Genomic DNA, 14997 nt, shown 5'->3' on the forward strand with positions numbered 1-14997 from the left:
AGGAATGTGTCAATAAAGTTTCCTCTTCCTGGGACAATGAAATCACGGTGTTTTTATTTCAATATCCAGGAGTGTATAAATAGCCTTTCGCTCCCTGTATTTTACCCCTGCCACCTTCAGAATTTGAAAGAGAGTATTCGAATCAACATTGTCAAAAGCTTTCTCTAAGTCTACAAATGCTAGAAATGTAGGTTTGCCTTTCCTTAATCTTTCTTCTAAGATAAGTCGTAAGGTCAGTATTGCCTCACGTGTTCCAGTATTTCTACGGAATCCAAACTGATCTTCCCCGAGGTCGGCTTCTACTAGTTTTTCCATTCGTCTGTAAAGAATTCGTGTTAGTATTTTGCAGCTGTGGCTTATTAAACTGATTGTTCGGTAATTTTCACATCTGTCAACACCTGCTTTCTTTGGGATTGGAATTATTATATTCTTCTTGAAGTCTGAGGGTATTTCGCCTGTCTCATACATCTTGCTTACCAGATGGTAGAGTTTTGTCAGGACTGGCTCTCCCAAGGCTGTCAGTAGTTCTAATGGGATGTTGTCTACTCCGGGGGCGTTGTTTCGACGCAGGTCTTTCAGTGCTCCGTCAAATTCTTCACGCAGTATCATATCTCCCATTTCATCTTCATCTACATCCTCTTCCATTTCCATAATATTGTCTTCAAGTACATTGCCATTGTATAGACCCTCTATATACTCCTTCCGCCTTTCTGCTTTTCCTTCTTTGCTTAGATATGGGTTTCCATCAATGCTCTTGATATTCATGCAAGTGGTTCTCCTTTCTCCAAAGGTTTCTTTAATTTTCCTGTAGTCAGTATCTATCTTACCCCTAGTGAGATAAGCCTCTACATCCTTACATTTGTCCTATAGCCATCCCTGCTTAGCCATTCTGCACTTCCTGTCGATTTCATTTTTGAGACGTCTGTATTCCTTTTTGCCTGCTTTACTTGCTGCATTTTTGTATTTTCTCCTTTCATCAATTAAATTCAATATTTCTTCTGTTACCCAAGGAGTTCTACTAGCCCTCGTCGTTTTACCTACTTGATCCTCTGCTGCCTTCACTACTTCATCCCTCAGAGCTACCCATTCTTCTTCTACTGTACTTCTTTCCCCCATTCCTGTCAGTTGTTCCCTTATGCTCTCGCTGAAACTCTGTACAACCTCTGGTTCTTTCAGTTTATCCAGGTCCCATCTCCTTAAGTTCCTACATTTTTGCAGTTTCTTCAGTTTTAATCTACAGTTCATAACCAACATATTGTGGTCAGTCCACATCTGCCCCTGGAAATGTCTTCGAATTTAAAACCTGGTTCCTAAATCTCTGTCTTACCATAATATAATCTATCTGATACCTTCTAGTATCTCCAGGATTCTTCCATGTATACAACCTTCTTTCATGATTCTTGAACCAAGTTTTAGCTATGATTAAGTTATGCTTTGCGCAAAATTCTACCAGGCGGCTTCCTCTTTCATTTCATAGCCCCAATCCATATTCACCTACTATGTTTCCTTCTCTCCCTTTTCCTACTCTCGAATTTCAGTCACCCATGACTAAATTTTCGTCTCCCTTCACTACCTGAATAATTTCTTTTATCTCATCATACATTTCATCAATTTCTTCGTCATGTGGAGAGCTAGTTACATATAAACTTGTACTACTGTAGTAGGCATGGGCTTCGTGTCTATCGTGGCCACAATAATGCGTTCACTATGCTGTTTGTAGTAGCTTACCCGTACTCCTATTTTTTTATTCATTATTAAACCTACTCCTGCATTACCCCTATTTGATTTTGTATTTATAACGCTGTATTACCTGACCAAAAGTCTTGTTCCTCCTGCCACCGAACTTCACTAATTCCCACTATATCTAAATTTAACCTATCCATTTCCCTTCTAAAATTTTCTAACCTACCTGCCCGATTAAGGGATCTGACATTCCACGCTCCGATCCATAGAGCGCCAGTTTTCTTTCTCCTGATAACGATGTCCTCTTGAGTATTCCCCGCCCGGAGATCCGAATGGGGGGACTATTTTACCTCCGGAATATTTTACCCAAGAGGACGCCATCATCATTTAATCATACAGTAAAGCTGCATGCCCATGCTTTCAGCCGTTCGCAGTACCAGAACAGCAAGGCCGTTTTGGTTAGTGTTACAAGGCCAGATCAGTCAATCATCCAGACTGTTGCCCTTGCAACTACTGAAAGGGCTGCTGCCCCTCTTCAGGAACCACACGTTTGTCTGGCCTCTCAACAGATACCTCTCCGTTGTGGTTGCACCTGCGGTACGGCTATCTGTATCGTTGAGGCACGCAAGCGTCCCCACCAACGGCAAGTTCCATGGTTCATGGGGGGGGGGGGGGGGCTAGACTTACAACTACTTAAACCTAACTAACCTAAGGAGATCACACACATCCATGCCCGAGGAAGGATTCGAACCTGCGACCGTAGTAGCAGCGTGGTTCCGGACTGAAGCACCTAGAACCGCTCGGCCACAATGGCTGGCTTCGCGCAATATTAGTGTTAGAATAACGTCCTGTTGACTGGGAGATCATTAGAAACGGAGCATAAAACTGGAAAGGATAAGGACGAACTGCAATTTGAGTCCTACTGATCCAGTATTAGTCTAATCTCTTCACCCTTAAGTACTTCACTCGTTTGCAGTAATTGGAAACTTATTTACCATACCATTGCTTTCTGAAGATCTAAAAGTCTGACAATCGTTCTCTCACAGGACCAGAACATTATGATCATACAAACAGTAGTATGTTTGTCAAAAGTTGGGACACAAAACTGTGAAAATTCGTCGAGGTACTGATTCTGCAAGTACTTGTTACATTCGCGGAGGTAAATGCCACAGATAATTTTTCGCTAGATTAGTAGGGTTTTTATAAGATATGTTCTGGCGCTCGATAGCATCTCATTTGTGTGAGGTAGGAATGATATCTAGCAAATTTTGTTCTACGAAATAACCTGGGTTTCAGCACCAAGTATGCTCAGCAGTAGCGTAGAGATAAGAGTTTGCGTCTGTCTTCTGTAGCAGTTACAGGTAACAAATGAGAGGCCGGATGCACGGTACTTAAATAGACTCCATGCTCTTTCTGCGTGAATCTTTTTTCCGTCTGAAAAAGGAAGATAGCAGTGCAATCGCCTCGGAGTTTCCTTCCACCGCATTCATAAGTGCTAATCAGATGATGGTGCAACCGAGACGACTCAACACCGTAATAGGTGTGAAATGCGACCTTTTATGTTACAAAAGGTGTCCCCGATTTACTGATTAGTATAAAACTTACGTTAAGGATTTTTATTCATTTATTTTTTGACGTGAGAGGAGATTTATGTAACTACCATAGAGACGACTGTTCGGAGAAGTACCAAGCGAGATGGAGCAGTGGTTAGCACACGGGACTCGCATTCGGGAGGACGACGGTTCAAACTCGCGTCCGGCTATCTTGATTTATGTTTTCCGTGATTACCCTAGAACACTTCAGGCAAATGCCGGGATGCTTATTTTGAAAGGGAACACCCGATTTCCTCTCCCAGCTTTCCCTAATCCGAGCTTCTAGTCCAATGATCACGTTGTCGGCGAGACATTAAACACTAATCTCCTCTCTTCCTCTGCTCGGAAAATGTCTTAAGGTACCGATGATACCTGAAAACCTCCTGAGAAACATTAGGTGCTACTAGAGACGCTTATTTTAGTCCGTTTCTGAGTGACGCCACTGTGCCGTTTTCTCACAGACTGCCTGTCGCTTGTCTCTTCACGCTTTACCTGGAACTGAGTGGAATGCTGTATGGCAGGTCACGTGCTTTCGTGGGTGTAAGAGGCACGCAATAAGTGCGAGGGTTGCAACAGACTCCAAGCACGACAAAGGAACGCCACATACGTTCTTTTTTTGTGTCTCAGCCTGCCTTGATATGTTTTTCGACCTTTGTGGTTAGGATAAAACTCGTTAATTTTTTTGTGCTGTCCCAAATACACCAATTTTCTCGTTCAAACGAAAGGTTAGAGAAGTATAATTATGTTAGAAATAAGCATCATACAAAGTCTGCTTTGTGGCTTCATGTCCTGAAGGAAACAAGTAAATGTTGCGTGTCTCACATTCTCTTGGAAGACTTTCCATTCAACGTCACTATTCGATTTGCGTGTCAAATTCACTGTATATTTACGCGAGCAGTTTCTCACTTGGGCCCAGTAGCCTGTGTGGACCTGTGTCACGCATTTCCAGCACAGTCTGCCCAGGGGCGACCACCAACAATCCAACCAGGGACCTACACGTAAGTAACAAGTAGCCCTAGCCACTAGACGAAGAGTTTTCGTGTCGCAATCAACACTGTGTGCTTAATGCTCACCAGGCTACTGTAGTCTCACCTTTTTTCATTCGTTTCTTAAAAAATAAATACAAACTCTTCTCCAACCACCTTCTGCTATCAGGAGAGTGTTATCCATGTCTGGTTCTACCGCTGTAGTTACTTTCTGCCTCATTCTTTCCCTATCTCATTGCTGTATGAATTGTTTCGTATTCCGCCAGTTCCACTAATATAAGGATACACGCGTTCGCTACGATGATGTCTTCAGCAATCTGTAACATTCCTACCACTCTACAGTCTGTTGAAGCTTTCGAAAAAACTTTTGTATTAATGTTCTTCGCCGCGCGGGGTAGCCAATCGGTCTTAGGCGCCTTGTCACGGTCCGTGAGGCTATCCCCGTCGGCGGTTCGAGTCTTACCTCGGGCATCGGCGTGTGTTGTCCATAGCGTAAGTTAAAGTTAGGGTAAGTAGTGTGTAGGCTTAGGGACCGATGACCTCAGCAGTTTGGTCCCATAAGACCTTACCACAAGTTTCCAATTTTCTAATGTTCTTCTCTTTCGTTTCTTACCCTGCATAGGAGTCATTAACGTGACCTAAAATGCTCATGGACTGCTACGCTGTATTTCTGAGAGACTTTTTCTTGTTTTACTGAGAATATAGATGATTTAAAATTTCTAGCGGAACTTAGAGCACAGTAATGGGTTCAAATGGCTCTGAGCACTATGGGACTTAACTGCTGTGGTCATCAGTCCCCTAGAACTTAGAACTACTTAAACCTAACTAAGCTAAGGACATCACACACATCAATGCCCGACTGTAGCGCCTAGAACCGCTCGGCCACCACGGCCGGCGCACAGTAATGTATACTTGGTTTTTCTTATGATATTTGTATCTACAACTCACGGTATAAGTAAATCACCGTATATCCTCCACACGCCTCTGCACATTGCGTGGGAGGTTAAACCCTACCAGTATTATCGATTTTCTTTCCTATTCCATTCCCGTATGGAGCAAGGGAAAAACGACTATACAGCGCACCCCAGGAGAAATGGTCAATATACAGGGCTATGACAGGAAACACTATTCGAAGCAAAATAGTCTAGTAAACATGAGCTCTAAAATGCATACATTAACAACTATGGGCACTTGGCCATCTTCGCTACTGTGAAACTTCTCTTTTAATGAACAGATGCTTATAGCTCTTAAGGTATGCGTTTTAGAGCCCATGTTTACTATACATTATTGCTTCGAATGATCGTTCCTGTCATATCCTGGAATACTAATCATTCCTCCTGGGACACCCTGTATACAATGTGACAAAAGTCATGGGACACCTCCTAATGTCGTGTCGGACCTTCTTTTGCCCGCCATACTGCTGCAGCTCGACTCGACATGTCATGGACATGGCATGGACTCGACATGTCAATGGGAGTCCCCAACAGAAATGCTGATCCTTGCTGCCTCTATAGCCTTCCACAATTATGGAAGTGTTGTTGGTGTAGGATTTTGTCCACTAGCTGACCTCTAGATTATGTACCATAAATATTCGATGAGATTCATGTCGGCTGATCTGGGTGCCCAAATCATTCACTCGAACTGTCCAGAATGTTCTTCAAAACAGTCTCGAACAGTTGTGGCTTGGTGACATCGAACACTGTCATCCATAAAAATTCCGTCGTTGTTTTTGAACATGAAGTCCACGAATGGCTGCAAATGGTCTCAAAGTAGCCGAACATAACCACTTGCAGTCAATGATCGGTTCAGTTGTACCAGAAAGCTCAGTCCATTCCACGTAAACACAGCCTGTAACATTATGGAGCTACCGCCAGCTTACACAGCGCCTTGTTGCAACTTGGGTCCACAGCTTTGTTGGGTCTGCGCTAGAGATGGGGGATCCGCTCTTGAACTAATTCATAGAGTTGAATCTTTCAAAGGAGTGAACAATCAGTGATTCAGAAAAAAAGAACGGTAGCTCCAAATGTTTCGCACGGCAGAGACAGAGAGGGGGAGAGAGAGAGAGAGAGAGAGAGAGAGAGAGAGAGAGAGAGAGAGACAGAGCATATCAGCAGCGCCTCTGCTGGTCAGAGCACACTGCACACCACACAACACAGCCAGCGCCGGCCTCTGCCCTGCTTCTACCTTGGCTGCCTGCATTGTGCAGTGCCCCATTGGATTTTGTGTTTCACATATGCCCTGCCGTCTCTGTGCGTCGTCTGCCGCGTCGTCTGCCGCTCCCCCCACCCTCGGAACTCGCCCACTCAACGCTCACCCCACCGTTCTCGACTCTAGCCACAGCGTTGAGCAAAGCAACTCAGGTGTCACTCTGGTCTCTGTGGTCTTAGCTCACGCAGTAATACAGCTCGCGGCTCGACCTGCTCGACTCAGTGCTTCTGCATCGGAGTTCGTCTCTACTGGATATTGTTCTTCGTAGTAATACCACTATGTATATTACATTATTATGTTATGTATACATCAATTGCTTTTATTTTATTTTTATTTGTTTAAACTGATTAGATTAGGTTCCTGATGACTCCTCTTACTATAGGATTTTTATTATGGACACTCGAATTTACGCTTTAATTACGAGCGAACCGATAAACGTATCGCAAAATGTGATACACCAATATTTTCCTTGTTTTATTCTGCGTAAGGCTATATGCAGCACTTTCGTTTTACAGTCAAATTTATATTTTTTTTTCTTATTCTGGTACGGATTTTGCGATTTTAGGCGTCTTCGGAAGGAAATGTTCACTTTAAAAATATATGGCTTGCAATGTATTTGTATGAGGTTAATGAAATTTTAATACATTATAGCCAAATATATTGTTAATGTAAATCTCAAGTTACAACATTTTCCGATCACCCAAAAAACCACGATAGTGCAAAATAAATCAATAATCAAAAACTTTGTCATATCGTGGAAATTTCAATAAACAATACAAGATTCTTACTCATTATCTGTGTTACTTCAAAATAGGATCAAATAAGATCAAAATACAGGTATAGTACTGGAATAAACCAAGTTTAAAGGGCAATGTGCCTTCCATTTATTTTCAATTGTAAATGAGTGGTGAGTCATGAAAAAGAGCTAATTCATTTCAGGGAGTGAACAGTTCTGATCCAATCTCTGAAAAGAACAGTTTTGCCCATCTCTAGTCTGAGCCACATTAGAACCCTACCATCAGCCTTTACAGACTGAAATCGGGACTCACGTGACCAGGCAAAGGTCGTCCAGTCTCTAGGGTCCAACTGACATGGTCATGAGCTCAGGCAATGTCGTGCTATTAGCAAAGGAACTCACGTCGGTCGTCTACTGCCATAACCCATTAACGCCAAATTTCGCCTCACTGCCCTAACGGATACGTTCGCGGTACGTCCCACGTTGATTTCTGCGGTTATTCCGCGCAGCACTGCCCTGTCTGTTAGCACTGACAACTCTACGCCAACACCGCTGCTCTCGGTCGATAAACCGAGCGAGGTGGCGCAGTGGTTAGCACACTGGACTCGCATTCGGGAGGACGACGGTTCAATCCCGCGCCCGGCCATCCTGATTTAGGTTTACCGTGATTTCCCTAAATCGCTCCAGGCAAATGACGGGATGGTTCCTTTGAAAGGGCACGGCCGACTTCCTTCCCTAATCCGATGAGACCGATGACCTCGCTGTTTGGTCTCTTTCCCCAAACAACCCAACCCTCTCGGTCGATAAGCGCAAGCAGTCGGTCACTGCGTTGTCCGTTGTGAGAGGTAAGGCCTGAAATCTGGTATTCTCGGAACACTCTTGACATTGTGGATTTCGGAATATTGAATTCCCCAGCGATTTCCGAAATGGAATGCCCCATGCTTCCAACTACCATTCCGCGTCCAAAGTCTGTTAATTCCAGTTGTGAGGCCATAATCATGACGGAAACATTTTCACATGAGGCACCTGAGTAAAAATGACAGTTCCACCGAAACTGCCCTTCTCTACCTTGCGTATGCGGTACTATGGCCGTCTGTATACAGGGTGTTACAAAAAGGTACGGCCAAACTTTCAGGAAACATTCCTCACACACAAATAAAGAAAAGATGTTATGTGGACATGTGTCTGGAAATGCTTAATTTCCATGTTAGAGCTCGTTTTAGTTTCGTCAGTATGTACTGTACTTCCATGATTCACCATCATATGTGTGGGCTGACGAGAATCCGCACGCAATTGTGCAATCACGTCATCAACACAGAATTTCTGCGAATGTTTGGGCAGGCATTGTTGGTGATGTCTTGATTGGGCCCCATGTTCTTCCACCTACACTCAATGGAGCACGTTATCATGATTTCATACGGGATACTCTACCTGTGCTGCTAGAACATGTGCCTTTACAAGTACGAGACAACATGTGGTTCATGCACGATGGAGCTCCTGCACATTTCAGTCGAAGTGTGCGTACGCTTCTCAACAACAGATTCGGTGACCGATGGATTGGTAGAGGTGGACCAATTCCGTGGCCTCCATGCTCTCTTGACCTCAACCCTCTTGACTTTCATTTATGGGGGCATTTGAAAGCTCTTGTCTACGCAACCCCAGTACCAAATGTAGAGACCCTTCGTGCTCGTATTGTGGACGGCTGTGATACAATACACCATTCTCCAGGGCTGCATCAGCGCATCGGGGATTCCATGCGACGGAGGGTGGATGCATGTATCCTCACTAATGGAGGACATTTTGAACATTTCCTGTAACAAAGTGTTTGAAGTCACGCTGGTACGTTCTGTTGCTGTGTGTTTCCATTCCATGATTAATGTGATTTAAAGAGAAGTAATAAAATGAGCTCTAGCACGGAAAGTAAGCGTTTCCGGACACATGTTCACATAACATATTTTCGTTCTTTGTGTGTGAGGAACGTTTCCATAAAGCTTGGCCGTACCTTTTTGTAACACCCTGTATATCTGTATATGTGCATATCGCTAACCCATGACTGCTGTCACTTCAATGTAAGCTCCCGTAAGCGTCCTAATCTCTTATCTTTTCCTCATGATCCCTATACGAGATACACGGTGACGACAGGATGATGTTCGCACAGTCAGCTTCGAATACAGGTTCTATAGATTTCTCGAGGGAAATCATTGTACTGCGTAGGCTGCTTTTATTTTTTAAATAAACACTTTATTTCATGATTTTTCGCTATTAGCAACTTACGCTTAGTTTGGAATTTTCAGGCTAGCTCAGTCACAGTGAAAAAACTGTGATCACGTATCTTATCTTCAACACATTAGTGGGAGGAAGCTCCGTGCAATGGTATCTCTAATAAAGGCTACTTGTACGTATGAAAGTGATGGTAACGGGCACAACACAGATGTGAATTCCGTATGTAAAATGATTTTTAGACTTTTTATTTGAAATATGAACTATTGATTTTATATTCACAGGCACAGTGACAAAGACTCGCGTTTTGGTTCCATTTTATCTTTTTACATATGGAATTCACGTGTGTGTTATGTCTGTTATCACTATGGTACAAATGGTACAAATGGCTCTGAGCACTATGGGACTTAACAGCTGTGGTCACCAGTCCTCTAGAACTTAGAACTACTTAAACCTAACTAACCTAAGGACATCACACACATCCATGCCCGAGGCAGGATTCGAACCTGCGACCGTAGCAGTCGCGCGGTTCCCGACTGAAGCGCCTAGAACCGCTCGGCCACCGCTGCCGGCCACTATGTCTTAAGTAAAATTTATTAGAGACATCATTAGAGGCAGTTCCCTCCACACTAATGTGTTGAAGATACGTGACTACAGTTTTTCAATTTGACGGAGGTAGCTTGAAAATGCCAAACTGGGCAAAATCAGCTAATAGCAAAAAAAGGATGAAATAAAATGTTTAGTTCAAAAATAAAAACAACCTACACAGGACAATGACTTCCCTCATCAAATTTGTAGCGGCTGTGGAGTCATGTGCGCAAAAGACGATTCTCTAAATTTCTCCGGCAGGGTTTCGTGAGAATTAGGACGTTTTTCTTCCAAGAATTCCCTTAAAAGTTCCATGAGCATTTTTGTTAGATTTTTCGTATTGTCTATGCCAGCAGCGCCCCTTTGAATTCATTCGAGTTTTTTGTGATGCCTACTTGATAAGGACTTCACGCACTGGAACAATACTTTTAGAATTGGTCGCACTAGCGTCTTTCATGGATTTCCTTAACAGGTGTGTTGCATTTTCCCAGAACCTTTCGAATAAATCGAAGTCTTTCCTTCATCTTTTTTAATATTGACTTGTGCGATCGTCCCGTTTCCTATCACTTATTAATATTACCCTCTTACAACGTAATATGAGCGAGATTTTCAGTATCTACCTTGAAATCAGATTTATTGGGTTCTTTGTCTTTGCCATAGGCATTATCTTCGATTTAAAGAGAGCTGCCATTCTTTAAACGAAGTGGAATATTTGTCGAAGCAATCCTGCAAGTCCTCGCAGTCGTCTAACGACGCTTTTTTTTCTGTAAATCACAGCATTTACAGCGAATAATCTTATAGTACTGCTGATCCTATCTAATAAGGCGTTTATCTAAACTGAAAATATTGAGCCGGCCGCGGTAGCCGAACTGTTCTAGGCGCTTCAGTCCGGAATCGCACGATAGCTACGGTCGCAGGTTCGAATCCTGCCTCGGGCATGGATGTGTGTGATGTCCTTAGGTTAGATAGGTTTAAGTAGTTCTAAGTTCTAGGTGACTGATGACCTCAGATGTTAAGTCCCATAGTGCTCAGAGCCACTCAATGTAAAATTTGACAGAAATTAGGACAGAGCCTAGTGCGTTGTTCATTTTATATAGTCCTACTTGTTTTTCAGTGCCGGGGATGCTAATAGCGTTATCTATCGTGTGTGTGTGTGTGTGTGTGTGTGTGTGTGTGTGTGTGTGCGTGCGTTTGTGCGATTAGCTTCGAAACCCGGACTTAAATAGAAAAAAATGGATATTTAACTCTACAAAAACTGCGTTCTTTTAGATTTTTGGGGTCGCTGATTATGAATCTGATGTTGCAATTACAAAACTCAAAATGACTGAACTAATATGGCGTATCAAAAATTATGAGTTTAGCCGATCTGAGTAAAACGTCGAGATAATGTATTCTGAGGTCGCTAACAACGAATTAGAAGTCTGTTTTGCCGTGTTGAAATGTTTTATTCAATATTTTACATTTTTCGATATTTTTAGATTTCCAGAAGGCTTTCGCCACCGTTGCTCACAAGCATCTTCTAACCAAAATGCGTGCCTATGGAATATCGCCTCAGTTTGCAACTAGATTCGTTACTTCCTGTCAGAAAGGTCTCAGTTAGTAGTAATAGACGGGAAGTCATCGAGTAAAACAGAAATAATATCCGGCGTTCCCCAACGAAGTGTCATACGCCCTCTATTGTTCCTTACCTGTATTAACGACATAGGAGACAATCTCAGTAGCCGTCTTAGATTGTTTGCAAATGATTGTCATTTACTGTCTTGTAAAGTCATCAGATGACCAAAACGAATGGCGAAATGATTTAGATACGATATCTGTATCGTAGTAAAAGTGGCAATTGACACTGAATAAAGAAAAGTGTAAAGTTATTCACATGGGTACCCGCTAAATTTCGATTACGCGATAAGTCACACAAATCTGAAGGCTGTAAATTCTAAAAAAATGGCTCTGAGCACTATGGGACTTAACATCTATGGTCATCACTCCTGTAGAACTTAGAACTACTTAAACTTAACTAACCTAAGGACATCACACAACACCCAGTAATCACGAGGCAGAGAAAATCCCTGACCTCGCCGGGAATCGAACCCGGGCGCGGGAAGCGAGAACGTGTAAATTCGAGTAAATACTTAGGGATACAGTTACAAATACCCTAAATTGGAACCATCAGATAGGTAATGTTGTGGGTAGAGCCAACCAAAGATTGCGATTCATTGGCAGAATACTTAAAAGGTGCCACAAGTCTACTAAAGAGACTGCTTACACCACGCTGGTCCGCCCTATTCTGGAGTATTGCTGTGCGGTGTGGGATCCGCATCGAGTGGGACTAACGGATGACATCGAAAAAGTTCCAAGAAGGGCGAAATAGAGAAGATACTGCCACAGACATGATACATGAACTGGAGTGGCAATCATTAAAAAAAAGGCGTTTTTCGTTGCGACGGGATCTTCTCATGAAATTTCAGTCACCAGTTTTCTTCTCCGGTTGCGAGAACATCAGGTTGGCACCGACGTACGTAGGGAGAAATGATCATCACAATAAAATAAGTGAAATCGTGGCTCGCACAGAAAAATTTTAGTGCTCGTTTTTCCCGCGCGCCGTTAGAGATTGAAACGGTAGAGAGACAGCTTGAAGGTGGTTCACTGAACACTCTGCCTGGCACTTTATTGCAAATAGCAGAGCAATCATGTAGATGTAGAAGTCGTAGTCACATTTATAACTATTTGTCGCTATGAGAAGGGTTGCTGTCAGTATTCCACTGAGCGATGGTTCGAAACGCGGGTATTTTACCTTAGGTGGCATTTGTTATCTTCTTCAATTGACATTTTATCGAAGTTCGAGACGATTAGATCTGAAGATGCCAGAAGTCAATAGAATATGTCATGCATAGTTTTCTCACTGGAGTACTTGCGCGTAAAATTTTCTCGGCAACATCGCATATTCTTATTCCGAGCGATTCTCAAATGCACAATTAATATTACCACACTAACATAAAGCACAAGGTGTTGGAATGAACGATAATACGAACATGGGTGGTGTGTGTATTGAACCGGGAACCTAGAAACGACGGTGAGGCTTCGTCCCGCCGTAGCTCTCAGTGGTTCACAACTCCACAACGGGCCACAGCAGTCCACCCACCCCACCGCCGCCACACACTGAAACCAGGGTTATTTTGCGGTTTGGCCCCCAGTTGACCCCCCACCCCCTCCCCACGGCAGCGTCTCGTACCAGACTAGTGTAACCCCAGATATTTGCATGGTAGAGTAATGATTGTGTACGCATGCATGGAGACACTGTTTGCACAGTAATCTCTGACGTAGTGTAACTGAGGCAGAATAGGCGAACCGGCCCGTATACGCCGAGGCAGATGGAAAACCGCTTTAAGGGGGGTAGGACGTCAATCGGGCTGTCTTGGAGCAGGAGAGACACCACAGGACATTTTAATTTCCACTGTCTATACTTTTACGAATAAATTCATAAAACTTTGTCAGCATGACCAGGAAGGATTAAGGATTCACAATCTTAGCAGTGGAAGTTAAAAAAAATAACAAAATAAATTTTTTTACATGTGAAAGATCGTCATTTTTTTCACTTCTGTTGGCTGCATTTGTTGCTATAGGTACACGTTTCTTCATAAGTAAGAGAGATGCTTCGATGAATTTTGCACAGCATACAAACCATACTTACAGGTGTATAAAACTCTAGAAATTATTTAATTTATGAAAAAATGAGTGTGCTGTTATATTTTAAACTTCATGTTTAGAAAAAACTCAAATTTATAGTTAATTATCTCAATTTTTACCACAGTGTTTAATAGATTTAGAAAATTCTAGGGTTTCATACACCTGTAAGTATGGTTTGCATGTTGTGCAAAATTCATCGAAGAATCTCCCTTACTTATGAAGAAAAGTGTACCTATAGCAACAAACGCAGCCAATGGTAAGTGAAAAAAGGGTGAAATACAAATCTCAAAAAAATAAATTTTCTTATATTTTCGAACTTATACCACTAAAAGTGTAAATCCCGAATCCTTTCTGGTCATTCTGACAAAGTTTTATGAATTTATTTTTAAAAATACAGACAGTGGAAATTAAAATGTCCTGTGGTGTCTCTCCTGCTCCAAGTCGTCCCGTTTGACGTCCTACCCCCCTTAAAAACGGTCCACAGGCTGGCCGGCACTTCGGACCTCGACACTAATCCGCCAGGCGGGCTTGTGCCAGAGATCGGCACGCCTTCCTACTCGGGAAGCAGCGTGTTAGACGGCGCGGCTAGCCAGGTGGTGGTGGTGGTGGTGGTGGTGGTTAGTGTTTAACGTCCCGTCGACAACGAGGTCATTAGAGACGGAGCTCAAGCTCGGGTTAGGGAAGCATTGGGAAGGAAATCGTCCGTGCCCTTTCAAAGGAACCATCCCGGCATTTGCCTGAAACGATTTAGGGAAATCACGGAAAACCTAAGTCAGGATGCCTCGTGATGACTGGGTGTTGTGTGCTGTCCTTAGGTTAGTTAGGTTTAAGTAGTTCTAAGTTCTAGGGGACTGATGACCATAGATGTTAAGTCCCATAGTGCTCAGAGCCATTTGAACCAACCTAAATCAGGATGGCTGGAGACGGGATTGAACCGTCGTCCTCCCGAATGCGAGTCCAGTGTGCTAACCACTGCGCCACCTCGCTCGGTACTAACCAGGTGGGCAACTCGGGTGGTACTCACCACACATGTAATTCTTTCGTCCAACCACTGTTTATTTCAAATGCCAGATACGTCGCATTTCAGTTGGGCCTTGTTTCACGTCATCAACAAATCCGACAAATTTAATCGCACTTGTTTTTCGTTAGCAGCAGTCAGCTGAAACGGATTGCCTACGCCCTCAGACAATTTTGATCGTACAGCCTCGACTTGCCTGTCTTTACCTGAAGCCTGTACATCTAGCACGAAGTTAAATATTTGCCTAAGTGTGTGTAGGTTTTTGAATGGGAAGTAGATGCT

General features: G+C 43.1%; 1 protein-coding gene across 2 annotated transcripts in view; it reads left to right on the plus strand.

Annotated features, from left to right (window-relative positions):
- The window catches only part of LOC126183572 (UNC93-like protein), a 430963-nt gene that overhangs the window by 113712 nt on the left and 302254 nt on the right, over positions 1 to 14997 (plus strand). Inside the window, exon 1 of one of the 2 annotated variants that reach the window (XM_049925665.1) lies at positions 4196 to 4273. The exons of the other annotated variant lie outside the window; for it this stretch is intronic. The gene's annotated coding sequence lies outside the window, so the exon portion shown is untranslated. Of the gene's footprint in view, positions 1 to 4195; positions 4274 to 14997 lie in introns of those variants that run through there. 2 annotated transcript variants of the gene reach the window in all.

The sequence above is a fragment of the Schistocerca cancellata genome, chromosome 4, assembly GCF_023864275.1.
Source record: "Schistocerca cancellata isolate TAMUIC-IGC-003103 chromosome 4, iqSchCanc2.1, whole genome shotgun sequence".
NCBI classification, from domain to species: Eukaryota; Metazoa; Arthropoda; class Insecta; order Orthoptera; family Acrididae; genus Schistocerca; species Schistocerca cancellata.